The sequence below is a fragment of the Salvelinus namaycush genome, unplaced genomic scaffold (assembly GCF_016432855.1).
Source record: "Salvelinus namaycush isolate Seneca unplaced genomic scaffold, SaNama_1.0 Scaffold109, whole genome shotgun sequence".
In the NCBI taxonomy this organism is placed as follows: Eukaryota; Metazoa; Chordata; class Actinopteri; order Salmoniformes; family Salmonidae; genus Salvelinus; species Salvelinus namaycush.
In genome coordinates, this window is record NW_024057775.1 from 241,018 (window position 1) to 264,966 (window position 23,949).

At 42.2% G+C, this 23,949-nt stretch overlaps 1 pseudogene; it reads right to left on the minus strand.

The window, feature by feature from the left end:
• Positions 1 to 3,944: 3,944 nt before the first annotated feature.
• LOC120035679 lies at positions 3,945 to 22,815 on the minus strand (annotated as a pseudogene).
• Positions 22,816 to 23,949: the final 1,134 nt, after the last annotated feature.

A 23,949-nucleotide genomic window follows, 5' to 3' on the forward strand; every position in this document is an offset into this window, starting at 1 on the left:
AATCAAACAGCTAAATAATCCACGGTATGGCCATCTTAAAACAATTCCAACCAATAAAATACAGCTAAATTTGGAGAGGACAGCATTCGAAAAGTATTCAGACGCCTTGACTTTTTCCAATTTTTGTTAAGTTACAGCCTCAAATTCTGTTACGCTGAAAAACATCCTCACAGCATGATTCTGCAACCACCATGCTTCACCGTAGGGAGGGTGCCAGGTTTCCTCCAGACGTCACGCTTGGCATTCAGGCCATTGTTCAATCTTGATTTCATCAGACCAGAGAATCTTGTTTCTCATGGTATGAGAATCTTTTGGTTGCCTTTTGGCAAACTCTAAGTGAGCTGTCATGTGCCTTTTACTGAGGAGTGGCTTCCGTCTGGCCACTCTACCATAAAGGCCAGACTGGCAGAGTGCTGCAGAGGTGGTTGTCCTTCTTGAAGGTTCTCCCATCTCCACAGATATGACCAGCCTTTCAAAGCACTTCATGGCTACACACTAGTGCTATGGGTCGGTAGTCATTTAGGTAGGTTACCTTGGTGTTCTTTGGGCACAGGGACTATGGTGGTCTGCTTGAAACATGTTGGTATTACAGACTCAGACAGGGAGAGGTTGAACATGTCAGTGAAGACACTTGATAGTTGGTCAGCGCATGCTCGGAGTACACGTCCTGGTAATCCGTCTGGCCCTGCGTTGTTATCTAAGGACCCATGCCAAACCTTTTCAGTCTCCTGAGGGGGAATAGGTTTTGTCGTGCCCTCTTTATATAGCCTAATTATTTTTCACTCTGGAAGCCACGGTAAACAGTGGTTGTAGTGCACTGCTGCCACCACCAGGCCTGGAGTCCATTTTGACTTTGTTGATAGCGAGCTGTGTTAGCTAGCTGTGCGGATAAAGACGTAGCAGCTAGCTAACTGGCTACCGATCAACCTAGTGTGTATTGAACATTCATATTGGACTGTAGCAGCTAGCTAACTGGCTACCGATCAACCTAGTGTGTGTATTGAACATTCATATTGGACTGTAGCAGCTAGCTAACTGGCTAGCGATCAACCTATTGTGTGTATTGAACATTCATATTGGACAACCTTACCTATATAGTAGCACCACCAACCATCAGCCCATTAATAATCCTATTCATTTCAAGCCACCTAAGATGTCACCATACTGTTATTTTAAAGCCCCACTATGTAAGACATAAATCATCAGAGTGGGCCTCCAACTTAAATGTAAACAATGGAGCAAATGCATTACATGTGAATATCACTTGATTATCAGAGGGATGTATTATGACATCAGATAGAACTACTCAGACATTCCAAATCAGGCTTCATCCATATCATGAAGGTGGATATTGATCCAACCATTTCCAAAGTAATGACCGGGCTGATGGAAACAGGCTATGCCTGTACACTTTTATAAATGCAGACAGACGATTTGTTATTTCGTTTGACATGGTGGGGTCTTTTTGTGTCATTAAAAATGTATGAACGAGAAATCCTTTATGTGCAAATATTGATTTAATAACGATCATATCTCAGTTAACTTGGAGTCACGTGATGATATGTTGTGTGGTCCTCCCTCTACGACTTGGGAACCCATGTAGTTTATTAGGCTACAGATGAAATAAGTTATGAACTTCACAGGGTGGTGAAACTGCATGTGATGAGCTTGATGCTCCTTTCCAATACATTTTGTTGGTCTTCTTCTGGTGACATGATGATTGATGCTTGGTTGCCATTTGACAAATAAAATAATATCGCTCTCATCCATAATAATCTCATCATGTAGGTAGCCTACCAGCACTGTATATGTGTGCTGCAGGCTACAGTGCACGGTACAAGAGCACGTTTTCTATTTCACACAAGTTTTTAAAACCATCAGTGGAGTTGAAAATGTGATGGAAACCAATTTAACTTGTATTTTTCATTCGGTACATGGGAATTTAACAACAAACGTTATTTTTCTTGTGCACTACGTCATAACGCAAAGCCTTTTATCCACAATAAGTCTGGTTGATGCAAACATTTCTGATGGGAAAATGTGTATATTGTTTTATGCAGATTTGAGAATATTCACATGGAAATCTGGCACAAATTACATGGAAACTTAGCTACTAAGGTGGATATTGATCCAACACCTGCCACGTATTCAAACCAGCCCACTGGGCACAGACGTCAGTTCAACATCTAGTTTCTATTTACATTTCTTTGAGTTGTCAACTAAAGTGAATTCAACATGAAATCAACACAAAATGTCACCTGTCACTGGATTTAGGTTGCCAGTTCGGTGAAAAATTAAAAATACCTGATGTTCATGGCTTTTTACAAATCCAATCAGTTTCCCACATTGATCAAACATCATCACATGGATTTGTTTTGTTGAAATGACATGGAAACAAAGTTTATTCAACCAGTGGGAGGTTTGTAAATGCCCCCAGGAAAGTAAAACAAAGAACTCTTTATTGAGACAATGATAAACAGCAATCCGTGGGAGAGTTGTGGTGGATATTATAAAATAAGGATCTGCTGGAGTGCAAGTCAAACCAAGATTCTTTATTTCTGAGCTCAGAGAGAATAACAGTTACACAGCGCAGTGTAGACAGTCTGAATTCCTGAAGCATTGGGTGATGGGCACATATCTTTATAGTTTCCTGTTCCTGGGAGGGACTTTATTCATACAAGGACACAGGTGCAGCTGGTTTGCAACACAGGATGATACTCCCAGGAACAGGAGATTATAATAGGTCAGTTTCACAAGGTTAGTCTGTGGTGGTTAATTTCTGTATTACCAAATGAGGAGAGACAAACTTCACACACCAATCAGTTATACTTAAACTACATCTTTAATAATAAGATCTTTGCAATGACTTTCAACAATTCACTATTTCGAATGAACCGTTGAGAGTGGCAACACAATGGCTACTGAGATCTTTTATAGCAAAGATCCACCCCCTAGTCGACATAACAAACCACAGATATTAGGAACAGTTCACAAAGTGAGATTTTATAATGAGAAAGGAGTATCCCGTAGCCAGATAGCATTCGCTATAAATTATCGTTCAGTTTGGTTCATAACAAAAACACCAACTCATCCAATGGCATAACTCAATTGTCAACTCTAGATACCCCCATCTCAAGTAAAACCCCTTCTTGACCCCACTCCTGGACACGCTCACTGAGGGGAGTGAGCCTCTAGGTCATACCCCCAATGCGAAAGGAGGGAGTGACTTGCGCATAGACATTGTGGAAACCAGTAATTGGTTCCCCATTAATCACACCATCCCTTCACATAGTTTAACAGATACATTCACATATGAAGACAATGTTCCCTCCTGTCCTCTTCCCTTCCTGATATTCTGCATAGCACCAGGGACATGTGAAAGACAAGCCTGACCTCTCCCCTCTCTGGGCCCCAGGTGACTGAGCCCCAACTGAGGGAAGAAGTGCAACTGCCAACACCAGAGTCCGAAGGGATACATTCTAATAACAAGTATATCACATCAGCATATTATGCAGATAAGACATCTTAATTATCTATGTTACCCAACTAATTCCGATTCATCCACCACAAGTCACATACTCAGATATGTGGACACATACAATTAACATTTTGCATTACAGAGTCTGTGAACATTTTCATTTCATTAAATCATCAGTGGGCCAACATTGCAAATGTAAACAATGGAACAAATGCATCACATCCAAATATCACTTGATTATCTGCAGTGCTGGAGGAATGACACACAGATAAACACACACACAGTGTCAGAGTTTAAAAAAGGACCATTTAAAACAGAAGGAATCTGACCTACTCTATATTCAAACTCCATATTCAATTCATGTTTTCTAATAAAAACATACAAATATATGTTTTAGTATACTTTGTACAATTCAAGTTCATATGGTAAAAACAGGTAATCATTATCAGTCAACAATATAAGACAGCAAGTCCCCTGTGTGTATTCTCTCATGCCATTTCAGCTCCCCCGGCTGGTTGAAACACTTTCCACACTGGGAGCAGTGGTAAGGCTTCTCCCTTGTGTGTATTCTCTCATGCCATTTCAGCTCCCCCGGCTCGTCAAAACCCTTTCCGCACTGCGAGCAGTGGTAAGGCTTCTCCCCTGTGTGTATTCTCTCATGCCGTTTCAGATCCGCGGGCCATTTGAAACAGTTTCCACACTGGGAGCAATGGTAAGGCTTCTCCCCTGTGTGCATTCTCTCATGCCATTTCAGCTCCCCTGGCTGGTTGAAACACTTTCCACACTGGGAGCAGTGGTAAGCCTTCTCCCTTGTGTGTATTCTCTCGTGTCTATTCAGGTTCCCTAAATCGTTAAAACTCATTCCACACTGGGAGCAGTGGTAAGACTTCTCCCCTGTGTGTATTCTCTCGTGTCTATTCAGGTTCCCTAAATCGTTAAAACTATTTCCACACTGTCTTTGGCTTCTCCCCTGTGTGTATTCTCTCATGTTCATTCAGGTTTCCTTTCTGGTTAAACCGCTTCCCACACTGGGAGCAGTGGTAAGCCTTCTCCCTTGTGTGTATTCTCTCATGCCGTTTCAGCTCCCCTGACTGGTTAAAACTCTTTCCACACTGGGAGCAGTGGTAAGGCTTCTCCCCTGTGTGTATTCTCTCATGCCGTTTCAGCTCCCCTGACTGGTTAAAACTCTTTCCACACTGGGAGCAGTGGTAAGGCTTCTCCCCTGTGTGTATTCTCTCATGTTCATTCAGATGACCTTTCTGGTTAAACCGCTTTCCACACTGGGAGCAGTGGTAAGGCTTCTCCCCTGTGTGTATTCTCTCGTGTCGTTCCAGGTCCCCTGACAGTTCAAAACACTTTCCACACTGGGAGCAGTGGTAAGGCTTCTCCCCTGTGTGTATTCTCTTGTGTTGTTTCAGGTCCCATAATCGGTTACATCCCTTTCCACAGTGGGAGCACTGGTGTCGTCTTGCTGGTTTGGACATCCCTGGCTCTGGTTCCTCTGAGTCTGGTCTTTCTCCTGCCAAAGACAGTGTGTTTAAAAAAAAATAGAGACCTGAATGAGAGCTCCACATGATAAATCAACCTTGCTATGAGGGCAAATCCTAATCAGATCCCTCAATAACCTGAGGCCAGTTTTAACAATCTTAGTGTGATTTTAAAATAAATGTAGAGCTTCCTGGTAATTACTGATATGTTTACATTACTTATTTTACTCATCCTGTTTTACCAGTCCGAACACAAAAAACTAAACAGTTCTAGGACACAGACGTCGCTGGATTCCAATTGAGCAGGTGGTTCTAAATATATAACTTTCATAGCTGTATGATACAGAATGCGACCTACACACTTCCTTAACCTGTCTAGGACAGGGGTTCCTCTAGCGCCACTCCTCCCACATTCCACTGAAAAGGCAGAGCGCGAAATTCAAAAAATATATTTTTTTAATATTTAACTTTCACACATTAACAAGTCCAATACAGCTAATGAAAGATAAACATCTTGTGAATCCAGCCAACATGTCCGATTTTTAAATGTTTTACAGCGAAAACACCACGTATATTTATGTTAGCTCACCACCAAATACAAATATAAAAGCACAGACATTTTTCAGAGACCAAATTGAAATACCTAAATACTCATCATAAAACATTTATGAAAAATACATGGTGTACAGCAAATTAAAGACAAACATCTTGTGAATCCAGCCAATATTTCCGATTCTTTAAGTGTTTTACAGCGAAAACACAATATAGCATTATATTAGCTTACCACAATAGCCAGAAACACAAGACATTTACCAGCAGCAAAAGCTAGCGATCGTAACAAACCAGCAAAAGATATATAATTTTTGACTAACCTCGACAAGCTTCATCAGATGACAGTCCTATAACATCAGGTTATACATACACTTATGTTTTGTTCGAAAATGTGCATATTTAGAGCTGAAATCAGTGGTTATACATTGTGCTAACGTAGCATCTTTTTCCCAGAAAGTCCGGATATTTTTAGGACACTCACCTATTCTGACCAAATAACTATTCATAAACGTTACTAAAAAATACATGTTGTATAGGAAATTATAGATACACTAGTTCTTAATGCAATCGCCGTGTTAGAATTCTAAAAATAACTTCATTACGACATCCAGCTTACGTTATGGCGAGAGAGTGCCCAAAATCTGGGCGCAAACTAATAGTACACATGTACGACAGATATATGAAATAGCATCATAAAATGGGTCCTACTTTTGATGATCTTCCATCAGAATGTTGTACAATGGGTCCTTTGTCGGGAACAATCGTTGTTTGGTTTTAGAATGTCCTCTTCTGCAGTCAATTAGCACGGAAAGCTAGCAAAGTGGCGCGAAGCTCTCCTTCGTGAACAAACGCAGACAAAGCAACACGCCTAACGTCCCGAAAAAATTTCAATAATCTAATAAAACTATATTGAAAAAACATACTTTACGATGATATTGTCACATTTATCAAATAAAATCAAAGCCGGAGATATTAGTCGTCTATAACGACAGCTTTTCAGAAGGCAATACCAGGTCCCTTCTCGCGCGCTCCAGAAAACAGGAAACTGGTGTCACGTCATGACAAGAGCTTTTATTCGACCTCAGATCAAGTTATACACTCCATTTCTTCTCTCACTGCCTGTTGACATCTAGTGGAAGGCGTATGAAGTGCATGTATACTAATATATATCAAGCACATTTATAGGCAGGCCCTAGAACAGAGCCTCGATTTGAGATTTTTCACTTTCTGACAGGAAGTTTGCTGCAAAATGAGTTCTGTTTTACTCACAGATATAATTCAAACGGTTTTAGAAACTTGAGTGTTTTCTATCCAATAGTAATAATAATATGCATATTGTACGAGCAAGAATAGAGTACGAGGCCGTTTAAATTGGGCACGACTTTTCCCCAAAGTGTAAATAGCGCCCTCTATCCTCAACAGGTTAAACATAAAATAAGTAAAGAAGTAATTTTGTGTGGAAGTCTAAAACTTGTTTTTACGTCGAAGACACAAAGCACATCAAAAAAATCTCCCCGTTGTCTAAAGTGTTCGACACCTGCTGTTTAAATGGCCCAATTTCTTATTTAGACGTTCACAGGTTTTCAACATGTTGACTATCGCTGAAGTCATATATTGAGTAAAGTAAAAAATAAGTTGAAATATTTTTCCTAAAACTGATAGTTACTACAATAAACAAAAATATAATTGCAACATGTAAAGTGTTGGATGTTTCATGAGCTAAAAAAAAAGATTGCAGAATTTTTTACATCCCTGTTAGTTAACATTTATTCTTTGCCAAGATAATTCATCCACCTGACAGGTGTGGCATATCAAGAAGCTGACTGAACAGCATGATCATTACACAGGTGCACCTTGTGCTGGGGACAATAAAAGGCCACTCTAAAATGTGCAGTTTTATCACAACACAATGCCACAGATGTCTCAAGTTTTGAGGGAGTGTGCAATTGGTATGCTGACTGCAGGAATATCCACTGGAGCTGTTACCAGATAATTGAATGTTAAATTCTCTACCAGAAGCCGCCTCCAACGTCGTTTTAGAGAATTTGGCAGTACATCCAACTGGCCTCACAACCACAGACCACATATAACGCCGCCAGCCAAGGACCTCCACATCGTCTGAGACCAGCCACCCGACTTGTATTTCTCTTTGTAATGAAGCCCTTTTGTGGGGAAAACCTCATTCTGATTGGCTGGGCCTGGCTCCGCAATGGGTGGGCGTATGCCCTCCAGGGCCCACCAATGGCTGCGCCCCTGCCCAGTCATGTAAAGTCCATAGATTAGTGCCTAATGTATTTATTTACAATGACTGACTTATATGAACTGTAAATCGTTGAAATTGTTGTTTATATTTTGGTTCAGTATACACACACGTGCATTCGTTAAGTATTCAGACCCCTTCACCTTTTCCAAATGTTGTTATATTTCAGCATTATTCTAAAATTGATTCAATTGTTTTCCCCCCCAATGTAAACAATGGAGCAAATGCATCACATCCAAATATCACTGTACTATCTGTAGTGCTGGAGGAATGACACACCCAGATAAACACACACACAGTCAGAGTTTAAAAAAGGACCATTTAAACACATGGAATCTGATCTACTCTATATTCAAACTGACAGACTCCATATTCACTTCATGTTTTCTCGTAAAAACATACAAATATATGTTTAAGACTACTTTGTACAATTCAATATGGTATAAACAAGTAAACACATTCTCAGTCAACAATATAAGACAATTGGAGCACTGTGTATGTTCTCTAATGAATTTTAAGTCAATGTGATGTGAAACATGAATTTACACACGAGGAGAAGTAATTATTCTCCCGTGTGGATTCTCACATGACGTTTAAGTGACCGTGATGAGTAATATGTCTTCCCACAGTCTGAGCATTTGCAAGGGTTCTCCCCTGTGTGCAGTCTCATGTGTTCTTTCAGCTTTTCTGAATGGTTAAAACGCTTTCCGCAGTGGGAGCAGCGGTAAGGCTTTTCCCCTGTGTGTATTCGCTTATGAGCGTTCAGCTTTCCTGACTCTCTGAAACTCTTTCCACAATGGGAGCAGTGGTAAGGCTTCTCCCCTGTGTGTATTCGCTCATGAGATTTCATGTTTCCTAACTTGTTAAAACTCTTTCCACACTGGGCGCAATGGTGTGGCTTCGCTCCTGTGTGTATCCTCTCATGTCTTTTCAGGCTTCCTAATTTGGTAAACCTAGTTCCACACTGGGAGCAGTGGTAAGGCAACTCCCCTGTGTGTATTCGCTCATGAGCTTTCAGGCTTCCTAACTGGTTAAAACTCTTTCCACATTGGGAGCAGAGGTGTCGTCTTGCTGGTTTGGACATCTTTGGTTCCTCGAAGTTTGGTTTTCCTCCTGCCAAAGACAGTGTTTATTTAAAGAGAGACCTGAATGAAACCTCTTCATGATAATGCTGCCTTGTATGAGGTGTCATGACCGTACCGATTATCTCTCACCCCCAACTTAGGAGAGCTCTAGGGGTATGAAGATGTGGGGGGTTTTTGACCCCTCACACCCATTGTAAATCTTAGGCAACAGACAAAATTCTTTTGTCCTCTCACTATGGAGAACCGGCCTCAGAACATTAAACATGGAATAAATGGACTTTGGAACAATGGTTTCCGTCAGCCACAATGGTGGTAATGACGATAGATGGAATATGAAAATTTATGTCATTTTTGTTTTGTTATTAAAGGTTAAAGGACGACGTCATTATGAAAACATTGTAACTTTAAGAGTTTTCCTAGTATATGCTTGATGTTTATACATTGTACGTTGTGTGGAAAATGTTCAAATCAAAGAGAATGTTTTGGTAAAGATGAAATGTGAAGTTAGTTGTCTAAAATTGGATTTGAGTAAAATCTAGACCTTGCCTCATAACTTGGTAGGCCCAGAGAATTGCCCTAAAGGCGGTTACGCCCACATCTGACCCGAGGGTATAAGACATGTGAGTTAAGAATTAACATATCAGACTAAGTGACCCGAGCTGCAGCAAAGGTCTGAGTAGTCAACGAACCCAAAACACAACACGAGGTTGAAGACAAAGGAATCCTTTTCTTCTCATGCTATGGATGAATAGCTGCATCTAAGCGGGTGAATTCAAGCCGGACCACCCGGTCTCCACCCCCCATCGAATCGTGGTATCTACACTGTTTTCATTCCTACGCTGTGAGCCCTGAGCTACAGGGCTGGCTGTCCTCAGAAGAACCCTTTCAGAACAAGGGTGAGGAATCAGACCACTAAGCAAAAAGGACACTGACATCGTGAGGACAACCAGAGAGTTGCACCCGAGAAGTGCGTCATTTCTTGAAGCCTAAACGGCCCATGCGGACAGACCCACAGCGGAGACCTTCAACACGTAATTACATCATTATATTCTGACCCATAAGAGCGGCAGTTCGGGGCAAGGCTAGGGTTCAAATAAGCATAGCTGACAAATGCACCCAAATGTATATTTCTCTCGTGTACTTTCTCTTTTTCTCTCTTTTAAATCCCCATTTTGTGTAACACGCGTCAGAGTGTGTTGGCCCGTTGTACTAAGTTCTAATCAACAGCCTAGACTGTGTTTTTGTTTATGCGTATATTCTATTATCATTTTAGCTTTCTAGTAAATAAATAGTCAACTAAAATTGGTGTGGTACGAACTCATTGGTGGGACTCGGGTTTGTGCAGATTCCCAGGTTATGCGATGTTCAGAATGAGACTGTAGAGGAAATTGATTAATTAGCGACTGTTGTCAAATCGATATTCTGATATTCTTTGAGGTAATTTGGGAAATAGAAACTCAATAAAACTAATTTTCCCATGGTGCCCAGGTTAATGAGTTAATAATTGTCTGATTCATTTAATCACGCAATTATAAACCGTTAATCATTCGATGAGCAGCAGTCGTCACATTAACTAATACAACGTCACGACATATTGGCACCCCGTGGGAGGCATTGAAGATAAAACTATGGCCGCACTTTTGGGTTAATTCCATACCAATTGTGTAGCAAGATACATATATACCATTAATAGCTATAGGCAGGACTGGTGTTGGAGAAGCGTGTGTGTGTCGTTCCATTTCACCCAGATACTGGTCGGGAGAGAACCACCCCTGTGGTACATCTGACGAATGTCAGTGTGTCGGAGGGTCTACTGAATGCTACGTGCTAGGGCATATGTACCAGCCGATGTAGACATTCTGAGAATAATACTAGTGGACCAACTAGTAGGTCGCTTTCAGGAGTGATCTGACTCGGTCATAAGCAATTCCTAGAGCAGAGGACATATGAGCCAGCCATTACGGAAATTTGAGTAGATATATTCGTTTGACCGAAGCCATTATCTTTCTACCTCTCGCATTTGGTAACGTGAAGAGTTTAAGGGTTGAACGTGAGACGTCACCTAGTAAACCCGTTCCCTTGTTGGGGGGAACTTCCCTTGCGCGGCGAAGTGGAAGGAAAGCTAAGCATTGCGCCAGATCAGCCATTTTTGTTTTCCCCTTTGTTCATAGTGAATTCCCGCGCCGGGCGGGAATCATGTGAGATCTCAGCTTGCGCTATCAGTAACCTCTGGCGAAGAATCGGCAGTCATTTTTCATTAAATAATTCAGGTCACGCTGTAGGATATCAATCCAGTCTCAACTGATTGGATATCATTGTCTCATTCAATTTAATACATACATTAAATTGCTACACTACCTTTCCAGGTTGGTTATTGGAATAATACACACACTAATGTCTTCTAACCAATGAGATGGTTAAACTTTTCCACATTAACTTAGATATAACAACTATTTCAGGTTAATTAAAGCTAATACCTTTAGCATATACAGGGTTGACAAATCATTCAAATTGATTAATAGATTAAATCCGTTTTACCAGTTCAATGGTGTTTAGGGAGACCTTTTAACAGCATTGTGAAATTCCACCTTCACTGATACCTTGGCGATTTTAGCTTGTGTTAATAGAGACCTCCGGTGGTGAAGAATCGGCAATAATTACTTTAAAATAATTCAGGTTACGCTGTATGATATCAAACCAGTCTCAACTGATTGGATATTATTGTCTCATTCAATTTAATACATACATTAAATTGATACACTACCTTTCCAGGTTGGTTATTGGAATAATACACAAACTAATGTCTTCTAACCAATGAGACATCGTTAAACTTTTCAACGTTAACTTAGCGATAGCAACTCTTTCAGGTGAATTAAAGTTAAAATTCCCAAATAGCCTATACAGGTTAGATTTATCATTAAAACCGATTTAAATCAATCAAATCTGTTTTGGCAAGTTCAGTAATAACCAACTCGCATTACTGACTCAGTCTTGATGATTCATTGACATTTACAAACTGAGTTAAATCGTGTTTGCAGCCTCCAACTCAACAACCCAAATATTACGTAAAGTGAAATAACTGATCATCATAAAACGAGCAATCCATCAGATGTGTTTCCACCCATTCCCCCTCTAATCAGTGGACCTTCACCCACGGAAAGATTGATCACTGACCTCAGCAACGATGCAAATCCTAACTATGCCGAGGGGCTGAAAATGTTAGATAAGCGAGAAAAATGCAGACATTGTGACAGACGCTCTCCAAAATAGACCATTAGGCGGAGGCCTTGTGAAGGTTCTCTCCAGTTTAGCCCTCAACTATGGCCACCAGCAGAGATGGACAGTGCACCAGTACCTCAGTGCCCAGCAGCAGAGATGGACAGTGCACCAGTACCTCAGTGCCCACCAGAGATGGACAGTGCACCAGTACCTCAGTACCCAACAGAGATGGACAGTGCACCAGTACCTCAGTGCCCACCAGCAGAGATGGACAGTGCACCAGTACCTCAGTGCCCACCAGCAGAGATGGACAGTGCACCAGTACCTCAGTGCACAGCAGCAGAGATGGACAGTGCACCAGTACCTCAGTGCACAGCAGCAGAGATGGATAGTGCACCAGTACCTCAGTGCCCAGCAGCAGAGATGGACAGTGCACCAGTACCTCAGTGCCCAGCAGAGATGGACAGTGCACCAGTACCTCAGTGCCCAGCAGCAGAGATGGACAGTGCACCAGTACCTCAGTGCCCACCAGAGATGGACAGTGCACCAGTACCTCAGTGCCCAGCAGCAGAGATGGACAGTGCACCAGTACCTCAGTGCCCACCAGCAGAGATGGACAGTGCACCAGTACCTCAGTGCCCACCAGCAGAGATGGACAGTGCACCAGTACCTCAGTGCCCAACAGAGATGGACAGTGCACCAGTACCTCAGTGCCCAACAGAGATGGACAGTGCACCAGTACCCAACAGAGATGGACAGTGCACCAGTACCTCAGTGCCCACCAGCAGAGATGAACAGTGCACCAATACCTCAGTGCCCACCAGCAGAGATGGACAGTGCACCAGTACCTCAGTGCCCAACAGAGGCACGAGCAGGAAGCTGGGGTGTTCAAGGCACAGGTGGAGAGAACCAGGGAGCTGGCATCGAAAGCCGAAAAAGATAAGCTACTGCTAGCCGAGGAACTGTGTGTGAGAACAGATAAATTGGAAGATCTGGCTAACACTTATAACAAAGAACGCAAACAAACTCTTGACCAAGTCCGTATCCGAAAGGAACAACTCGTTTTAGCCAAAACTAAATACGATGAAGTCCACGCAAAACTAGATGAATCTGACGAGCTAGCTAGAAACCGGGGCGAGCAACTTGATGCCCTGCAAACGGTTGTGAATGAAACCCCTCAAAGCAATAATGTTCTATTCCAAAAGCTGCAGACCAAAGACGATCAGTTAATGAACACAATGACCAAGTTGGAGGACAAAACAGCAGAACTCATTGAAGTCGCTGATTTAATGAAGGATGAGAAAAACCAGGTGAGAAAGTTGGAAAATGTGACCTCTAAACAAAAGGACATCGCATCACTGGATCTTTCACTCCACACTTGAGACCCCTCCCTGCAAATCATGACAGATAAGTATGAGGCCGAGCGGAGCAAGGGCGACACCTACATGTCTAAAATAAACACCCTCAACTCCCAGATGGAATCTGCGATGAAACAGAACACCACCTTTAGGTATCATCTGTAGGAACTCCAGAACAGTCACGCACTATTGCGGGACAACCAAACCAAGCAACCTGGCTCACATCCGGAGCTCAGAGAACGAGGGAATGTAGACGACAGGAGATTTCAGCCTCTTTCTCTTAGCCATTCGGCCCACAGTGACATGGGGCCTCCTCGCAAACACAACCACAGCTTGACTTTTCCTCTTGGCCTTTCGACCCACAATTACCAACGGGAGGGTCCAGATGCTCCCCGCGCACTCGGCGGGGATCGCCTTGACAAAATCATCAAAAACTTCCGCCTCTTTGACCCCGTTCCAGGAAAGCCAAACAACACTGAGACATTCTTAGCAGACATAGAGGACGCCTTGGTTACCATCGCTTGGTACCACTAATGGATTGGAAAACCAACCAAATCTGGTCACAAATATGTATGCCAACTCCGTTGACTTCACCGCATTCTTCCAAGGCTACCTGTCATACATTGTGCAACGGCGTTTGTTCGACGTCAGCATCTGCCGCAAACCCGGTGAACTTGGTCATGAGTCCGCCATTGGTGACAGATGACAAGGTGAGTTCAACTTGGAACTTAACCGAACATGAGGTTTTCCTGTGTGGCTTGGGTGATTCACCAGCCACATACCGACCTCCTCTGATAGGGGGCGTGTGCCTAAACAGCATTATGGTTGAGGATGCCAGACTGGCAACCTGGTCAGAAAAATCTGCAATCAGTTTGGAAATGTTCAACGAAATTTCGAAAATGGCTAACTGCCATCCCCTTGTGCCGAAAACGTTTAGATTTCCACTGGGAACGACTCCCCAGACGACGCTCACCGCAACAGGGGTGTGTGCGCTATCGATCCGCATTGTAACCAAGGAAGTATCTCACTACCTACTGGTTGTCGCAGACCTCCCACATACAGTCTATGTGGGAGCGGACATTTTGGTAAGATTGGGTGTTAAACTCGATACCATACACCAAGTTCTTTGGTCTTTGGCGCAGCCAAACCAACATGCCTCGTCTTTCGACCCGGTGTGAATGGCATCCGGGCAGACTATTCCTGAAGCTTGCAAGGTGATAACTGAGTCCGCCATGATGATTCCGGCAAGAACCACAGAGGTTTCTGTAAGACTGAACCTGGCGCCCGGATACCGGGTGGAAGGCACCACTGCGTTCTTCCAACCCTCTCCGCAACTATTCGACTTGGGGCTAACTATCAATGGCAACCCGCTGTTGGAACTGACCACTAGATCCACTTACCCCCGGTACAAAATCTGACTCAAGCGGATATTTCCATTCCTCGGCACACTCAGCTAGGAACATTGATCGATTACTTCTTCCATGATTTTGAACTGGTTGTTCCCGTGATTGGGCCTCTTCCATCCTCCCTAGACCTAGATGGCGAGGGAGGTACGCTGTTTACTTGTCTGTCAAAGGCATTCGCAGTAACCCCCATATTGCCACTTGACGACACATCAACGTTCAGGCTGGATGTCGATTCTGACATCTGTTCTAAAACCAACCGGTAAATGGTGTCTTACCGTTGACTATAGACAACTCAACAAACTGGTTCCGTTGTCTCGTTGGCCAATGACACAGCTCAACCAAGAGTTGCCAAAGGTGGCAAATGCCAAGAACTTCTCCACCGTCGACGTGGCAAACGGTTTCTGGACCATGACTGTCAACCCTCGTGACCAACACAAGTTGGCTTTCTCTTTCTCGAACAAGCTCTTCACGTTCAATCGTTGCCCGCTCGGGTATGTGAACTCCCCCTCAGAGTTCAACATCTTTCTGCACAAGGTAATGCCAGACGCAGCCTCTAGGGGGACGATAATCTATGTGGGCGACGTTCTCATGAGAAGTGAGACTTTGTCACATCACCTCAACGAAATGTTCTCACCCAACTCAGGTGAATTTTGGCCCATTCCTCCTGACAGAGCTGGTGTAACAGTCAGGTTTGTAAGCCTCCTTGCTCGCACATGCTTTTTCAGTTCTGCCCACAAATTTTCTATGGGATTGAGGTCAGGGCTTTGTGATGGCTACTCCAATACCTTGACTTTGTTGTCCTTTTCTCCAAAAAGTACAATCTTGGTCCCTATGTGCAGTTGCAAACCGTAGTCTGTCTTTTTTATGGCGGTTTTGTTCCTTGCGGAGCGGCCTTTCAGGTTATGTCGATATAGGACTTGTTTTACTGTGGATATAGATACTTTTGTACCCGTTTCCTCCAGCATCTTCACAAGGTCCTTTGCTGTTGTTCTGGGAATGATTTTCACTTTTCGCACCAAAGTACGTTCATCTCTAGGAGACTGAAAACGCTTCTCCTTCCAGAGCAATATGACAGCTGCGTGGTCCCATGGTGTTTATACTTGCGTACTATTATTTGTACAGATAAACGTGGTACCTTCAGGCGTTTGGAAATTGCTCCCAAGGATGAACCAGACTTGGCTGATTTCTTTTGATTTTCTCCTGGTGTCAAGTTTGAAGGTAGGTCTTGAAATACATCCACAGGTACACCTCCAATTGACACAAATTATGTCAATTAGCCTATCAGAAGCTTCTAAAGCCATGACATCATTTTCTGGAATTTTCCAAGCCGTTTAAATCTCTAGCCACTTTAATAATCTAAAACTGATTAAAATGTATTTTTACCTCATTAAAATGTACAAACTACACCCCGTAATGACAAAGCAAAAACAGGAATTTTGATTTGGATTTTTACAAATGTATTAAAAAACTTACATTTCACATTTACACAAGCATTCAGACCCTTTACTAAGTACTTTGTTGAAACACCTTTGGCAGCATTGAGGCTTCTTGGGTATGACCCTACAAGCTTGGCACACCTGTATTTGGGGAGTTTCTCTCATTCTCTGCAGATCCTCTCAAGCTGTCAGGATGGATGGTGAGCATTGCTGCACAGCTATTTTCAGGTCTCTCCAGAGATGTTCGATCAGGTTCAAGTCCGGGCTCTGGTTGGGCCACTCAAGGACATTCAGAGACTTGTTCCGAAGCCACTTCTGCGTTGTCTTGGCTGTTGGCTTAGGGTCGTTGTCCCGTTGGAAGGTGAACCTTTGCCCCAGTCTGAGGTCCTGAGTGCTTTGGAGCAGGTTTTCATCAAGGATCTCTCTGTACCTTGCCCCGTTCATCTTTCCCTCGATCCCGACTAGTCTCCCAGTCCCTGCTGCTGAAAAACATCCCCACAGCATGATGCTGCCATCACCATGCTTCACTGTAGGGATGATGCCAGGTTTCCTCCAGACGTGACGCTTGGAATTCAGGTCAAAGAGATCAATCTTCGTTTCATCAGACCAGAGAATCCTGTTTCTCATGGTCTGAGAGTCCTTAACGTGCCTTTTGGCAAACTCCAAGTGGGCTGTCAGGTGCCTTATTCTGAGGAGTGGCTTCCATCTGGCCACTCTACCATAAAGGCCTGATTGTTGGAGTGCTGCAGAGTTGGTTGTCCTTCTGGAAGGTTCTCCTATCTCCACTGAGGAACTCTGGAGCTCTGTCAGTGACCATCGGGTTCTTGGTCACCTCCCTAACCAAGGCCCTTCTGCACCGATTGTTCAGTTTGGCCAGGCAGCCAGCTTTTGGAAGAGTCTTGGTGGTTCCAAACTTCTTCCTTTTAAGAATGATCGAGGACCTTGTGTTTTTTGGGACCTTCAATGCAGCAGAAATGTTTTGGTACACTTCCCCCGATCTGTGCTGTCACTCAATCCTCTCTCAAGGACAATTCCTTCGACCTCAGGGCTTGGTTTTTGCTCTGACATGCACTGTCAACTGTGGGACCTTATAAAGACAGGTGTGTCCATTCCAAATCATGTCCAATCAATTGAATTTACCACAGGTGGACTCCAATCAAGTCGTAGAAACATCTCAAAGATGATCAGTAGAAACAGGATGCTCCATTCCGAGTCTCATAGCAAAGGGTTTGAATACTTATGTAAATAAGATATGTATTTTTTTACATTTGCAAAAATGTCTAAAAACCTGTTTTTGCTTTGTGGTTAACTTTCTTGGGATAGGAGGCAGCATTATCACTTATGGATGAATAGCGTACCCAGAGTGAACTGCCTCCCACTCTGTCCCAGATGCTAATATATGCATATTATTATTACTATTGGATAGAAAACACTCTGACGTTTCTAAAACTTTTTGAATGATGTCTGTGAGTATAACAGAACTCATATGGCAGGTGAAATCCTGAGAAAAATCCAACCAGGAAGTGGGATATCTGAGGTTGGTCGATTTTCAACTCAGTCCCTATTGAATGCACAGTAGGATATGGATCTGTTTGCACTTCCTCCGGCTTCCACTAGATGTCATCCGTCTTTAGAAACTTGAATGGGGCTTCTACTGTGTTGTGGGGCTGAATAAGAGGGGAATGAGTCAGGTTACTGGTAGAGAGCCATTTCCTGGTCACGCGCATTTCACATGATAGCGACCTGTGCTTCTCTACACAGAAAGGAATTCTCCGGTTGGAACGTTATTGAATATTTATGATAACAACATCCTAAAGATTGATTCTATACTTAGTTTGACAAGTTTCTTCGGCCTGTAATATAACTTTTTGAAGTTATCGTCCGACGTTCGCCTGGACCTGCACGAGCGTTTGGATATGTGTACTAAACGTGCTAACAAAAGTAGCTACTTGGACATAAATAATGGACATTATCGAACAAAACAACAATTTATTGTGGAACTAGGATTCCTGGGAGTGCATTCTGATGAAGATCATCAAAGGTAAGGGAATATTTATAGTGTAATTTCTGATTTCTGTTGACTCCAACATGGCAGAGAATTTTTTTTTCTGAGCGCCGTCTCAGATTATTGCATGGTGTGCTTTTTCCGTAAAGTTTTTTTGAAATCTGACACAGCGTTTGCATTAAGAACAAGTGTATCTTTAATTCTATGTAAAACATGTATCTTTCAACAAAGTTTATGATGAGTATTTCTGTTATTTGATGTGGCTCTCTGCAATTTCTCTGGATATTTTGGAGGCATTTCTGAACATGGCGCCAATGTAAACTGAGATTTTTGGATATAAATATGCACATTATCGAACAAAACATACATGTATTGTGTAACATGATGTCCTATGAGTGTCATCTGATGTAGATCATCAAAGGTTAGTGATTAATTTTATCTATATTTCTGCTTTTTGTGACTCCTGTCTTTGGCTGGAAAAATGGCTGTGTTTTTTTGACTTGGTGGTGATCTAACATAATCATATGTTGTGCTTTCGCTGTAAAGCATTTTTGAAATCAGACACGATGGGTAGATTAACAAGATGTTTATCTTTCATTTGCTGTATTGGACTTGTTAATGTGTGAAAGTTACATATTTCTAAAAAATATTTTTGAATTTCCCGCGGAATGTTGTCGAGGGGTTCCGCTAGCGGAACGCATGTCCTAGACAGGTTTAAGGGGTATTTGTGTGTAGATTGAATCAGGCTGTAACGTAACAAAATATGGAAAAGTCAAGGGGTCTGAATACTTTCCAAAGGCACTGTATATAGCCATGTTATGAAGTATGAAAAGGCTTGTTCAGTCATATGTCATGAATTCACTATGACATCATCATATTTATATACATTTTATGGGTTTAAAAGTTGTTTTTTTTCTCAGACATAAATAAACAATTCCAGGTGAAAGCCAAAGGCCATAGTTGTAATAAAATAACAAATTAACTGGCAAAGCAGCAGAGCGAGGCCCACATCCAGCAACGTCATAAGTCACGTTTTGCAGCTGTTTCAGTACAGCACTACAGGGAGAGAGAAAACTCCACTGGACTAGTTTCAATGTATGGAATCACTTCAGAGTTTCTGGATTTTGGGTAAACTTCTCCTTTAACCTCACTAGGGTAGGGGGCAGCATTCGGAATTTTGGATGAAAAGCGTGCCCAAAGTAATCTGCCTGCTACTCAGGCCCAGAAGCTAGGATATGCAAATTAGTAGATTTGGATAGAAACCACTCCAAAGTTTCTAAAACTGTTAAAATAATGTCTGTGAGTATAACAGAACTGAAATGGCAGGTGAAAACCTGAGGAAAATCCACCCAGGAAATGCTTTTATTTTGAAATGCCTGTTTTTCCATTGAAAGCCTATCCACCATACAAAGACTTATGACGCAGGTCACTATCTCTATTGTAGAAAAAAGCTGCCGTGAGCAAGGTAGTTAACCTGCAACAACTGCTCCCCGGGCACCGATAACGTGGACGTCGATTAAGGCCACTCTGATTCAGAGGGGTTGGGTTCAATGCGGAAGACACATTTAGGGTGAATGGATTCAGTTGTGACTGACTAGATATCCCCTTTCCTTTCCCATCCCAGTCCTCCTTTAAGACTCCATAATGTTTCATCATTAGATGCTACAGTCCTCCTTTAAGACTCCATAATGTTTCATCATTAGATGCTACAGTCCTCCTTTAAGAGAGATATTTGATGAAAACCTGCTCCAGAGCAGAACCTGCTGCTTGAACAGAGTTCTGAGTATAGGGTCTGAATATAAATAAATGTAATTTTTCAGTTTAGCAAAATTATCAAACAAAAATGTTTGGTATTGTGTTTTTAGAAAAAGTCTGTAATGTAACAAAATGTGGAAAAAGTCAAGGGGTCTGAATACTTTCAGGAGGCACTGTACTCTCCGATAGCAACGGCCAATAGCAGACCACTTCCTGTATCAGGGACATAGTCGCTCCCGTCTTCCATGTGTCTTCCATGTGTGAAAGGTAACCTGGATGAATATCATAGAATCAGGTTTCTGTTAGGTAACCTGGTGAATATCATAGAATCAGGGTTCTGTTAGGTAACCTGGTGAATATCATAGAATCAGGGTTCTGTTAGGTAACCTGGTGAATATCATAGAATCAGGGTTCTGTTAGGTAACCTGGTGAATATCATAGAATCAGGGTTCTGTTAGGTAACCTGGTGAATATCATAGAATCAGGGTTCTGTTAGGTAACCTGGTGAATATTATAGAATCAGGGTTCTGTTAGGTAACCTGGTGAATATCATAGAATCAGGGTTCTGTTAGGTAACCTGGTGAATATCATAGAATCAGGGTTCTGTTAGGTAACCTGGTGAATATTATAGAATCAGGGTTCTGTTAGGTAACCTGGTGAATATTATAGAATCAGGGTTCTGTTAGGTAACCTGGTGAATATCATAGAATCAGGGTTCTGTTAGGTAACCTGGTGAATATCATAGAATCAGGGTTCTGTTAGGTAACCTGGTGAATATCATAGAATCAGGGTTCTGTTAGGTAACCTGGAGAATATCATAGAATCAGGGTTCTGTTAGGTAACCTGGTGAATATCATAGAATCAGGGTTCTGTTAGGTAACCTGGTGAATATCATAGAATCAGGGTTCTGTTAGGAAACCTGGTGAATATCATAGAATCAGGGTTCTGTTAGGTAACCTGGTGAATATTATAGAATCAGGGTTCTGTTAGGTAACCTGGTGAATATCATAGAATCAGGGTTCTGTTAGGTAACCTGGTGAATATCATAGAATCAGGGTTTTGTTAGGTAACCTGGTGAATATCATAGAATCAGGGATATGTTAGGTAACCTGGTGAATATCATAGAATCAGGGATATGTTAGGTAACCTGGTGAACATCATAGAATCAGGGATCTGTTAGGTAACCTGGTGAACATCATAGAATCAGGGTTCTGTTAGGTAACCTGGTGAATATCATAGAATCAGGGTTTTGTTAGGTAACCTGGTGAATATCATAGAATCAGGGATCTGTTAGGTAACCTGGTGAACATCATAGAATCAGGGTTCTGTTAGGTAACCTTCAGTTCTATTTCAATGACTCGTTAGTCTCTCACTTTGGGGATATAGTCAACTACCATAGAGCTCATATACTCTCCGATGCCAAGTCTAGACAGGATCATCCCTCAGAGGTCCCCACTCTACTCACCGTATGTGTAGTGATGTCCAGTCAGTAGAACCTCATGAAGGTACATCACCACAACATGCTGCATTACAGATCTCTTCAACAGAGATGCCTTTCAACAATGCCTATGTTGTAGCCATACCTCTGGTGGATTGAGCCATCAAGCCCTCCGGAGCTGTCAGATCCTTGCTACTATAGAACCTCATGAAGGTATGGGGGTGTAACTCATTATACGGATATAATGGCTTAAGTAAAGCAGTTTTAAACAAGATAAATCTAATTTCTATTCTTTCCAGCGGCTCCAACAGCAGAAATGGCCTCAAGCAAAACATAAAAATCCCAGGATGGGACTAGCTGTTTGGGTACTGGGCGTAGGTGACCCTTCATAAAACAACAGATCGGGGGGTGTTCCACTGTATAGTTGTTGCAGCCTAAATGGCAGCCAAATATACATTTATAGTTGAAAAGGCTTTCCTTCGTCAGAAAGCAGAGTACCTCTGAAACAGAGCAACAAAGAGGCTGATTTGTTTCTGATCTCACCATCTGTTAAATACACTGTGCTATAGTAATTATTGCGCTATAGTGAGTGTGTGGCTCTAGAACTCTGAATAGAGTTTATTCTCAAGGAGAGCGGTCTCGTGTGTTGAGAAGCAGAGGATCACTGGTTTGAGCCTGGTATGGGGACAGGGACAGTGGAGGAAACTAAACTGTTAGCATCAGTTACACATTTTATTAATAAAGTTAGTCATTTCCAAATGAACCATGTTCTTTAAGGTCAATATGTTGGAGTTCAGGCTTTACTTGACCTGTTAAAGTAGGAAATGAAATGAACTTTGTCCATTACAGAGACGGAGATCAAGACAAAAAAAGGAGCTTGTTTTAAAATATATATTGGCCTGTTTAACAAGTTGTGTAGATCAGATATTAATGAAGCAATACAGACCACATTGAAGTGTCTGGATTTTAGTTTGTGTGTTCTAGAGTCTTGTAAAGAAAGGGGGGGTTGACTGGGACAGACAATGTAACATCCATGTTTTTAGGAAAAGGTTTTGTAAAACAAGCACCTTACATCAGATCATCTTGAAACTTTCTCTCTAAAGCTAACTTTCATCAAGGTTTAATATGGTCTATTGGTTTCTCTCTTTTCATTGGCAGAATCCTTTTTCAGTGTTATGATATTCATAACATCCATATCCACCAGTCTATCTTCCTGTCAACTAACAGAACTCTGCTGGTTGTCCTGGTAACAGATACCAGATCTATTGTATTTGTTCAAACTAAACTACAGCACTTACTTTGATGAGTCAAATCTGATCCTTTCTTCTCTTCTCCTCCTCTCCCAGTTCCACTCAGCCCCGTTGTTTTCCTGCAGTCCACCAGCAGCACAGACAACCTCTTCATACCCAGCAGTAAGGTGCTACCGGTGGAGGCATGACACGGGGACTCCGGGAGGGAGGAAGGGCTAGCGTTGTCCTGGTAACCATAAAGAGGGGACACAGACACATATCATTATGGATGCTTATGTCACTGTTGACATAAAGTGCTTTACAGAAACCCAGCCCAGACCCCGATAGAGCAAGCTGTATGCTAGACCAGACCAAGCTGTACCATCTGGTGTTGTGATCTGGAGAGACTCTTCTCTTCCTCGTCAGCATCAGGATGTTGTTGAGGCTCCCCAGAGGATCCACAATAGTCATGTCTCTCTCCTGTGTGAATGAGAACATCAAACAGATGGTAAACTTACGACCGTCTATTATAATCATAGGGTCTTACAAGAGGCATTAATCTCTCTAAACAGCCTAAAATGCAAATGTTAAAGGGTCGTTCCACTAAATGGGTACCTTTTGCATCCCTTTGATATTTTAAGTATAAATTATGCTCCAACATTGTATTTTAAAAGCCTGTTATACTAGATGAGATGCACTTTAATGTAGACCACATGGATAATTTAATAAATCTAATTTAAAAGTCCCCAAAATATATGTACCAAAGGCAGATTGACCCTTTAACAATTCCTACAGTACTGAACAACATATTCAAGTGTAGAACTTCAGTAGAATGCCCCTTTAAAACCCCACATTAGTTCAACAACAGTTTGTGTCCCTGTTTAAGACAGTACTCACTGGTAGTAATCTGATATTCTGTCTCCTCCTCTTTCACTCCCGAGACGTCTTCCTCCTTCACCTTTATTGAGATAGCATCCTCTTCCTCTCTAAAAGGTGCTTCCTCTGTTTCCTCTATAACATCCTCTTCTTCTTTCACGACAATGTTCAGCCTCAGAGCTTCATTCTGCATACAGCAGACCTCTTCTTTAACGGGGGATGAGTAGTTTAGTGAGCTCATGGTCTGGGATGTTAGAATTAGCGACTAGCCTAACGCTAGGCTCAGTATCAATGTTGAACAACTTTGCAAATTGAACAAGAAAATTAGGTTAAAGTTAACTAGTTGATACGTCAACTGAACTGCG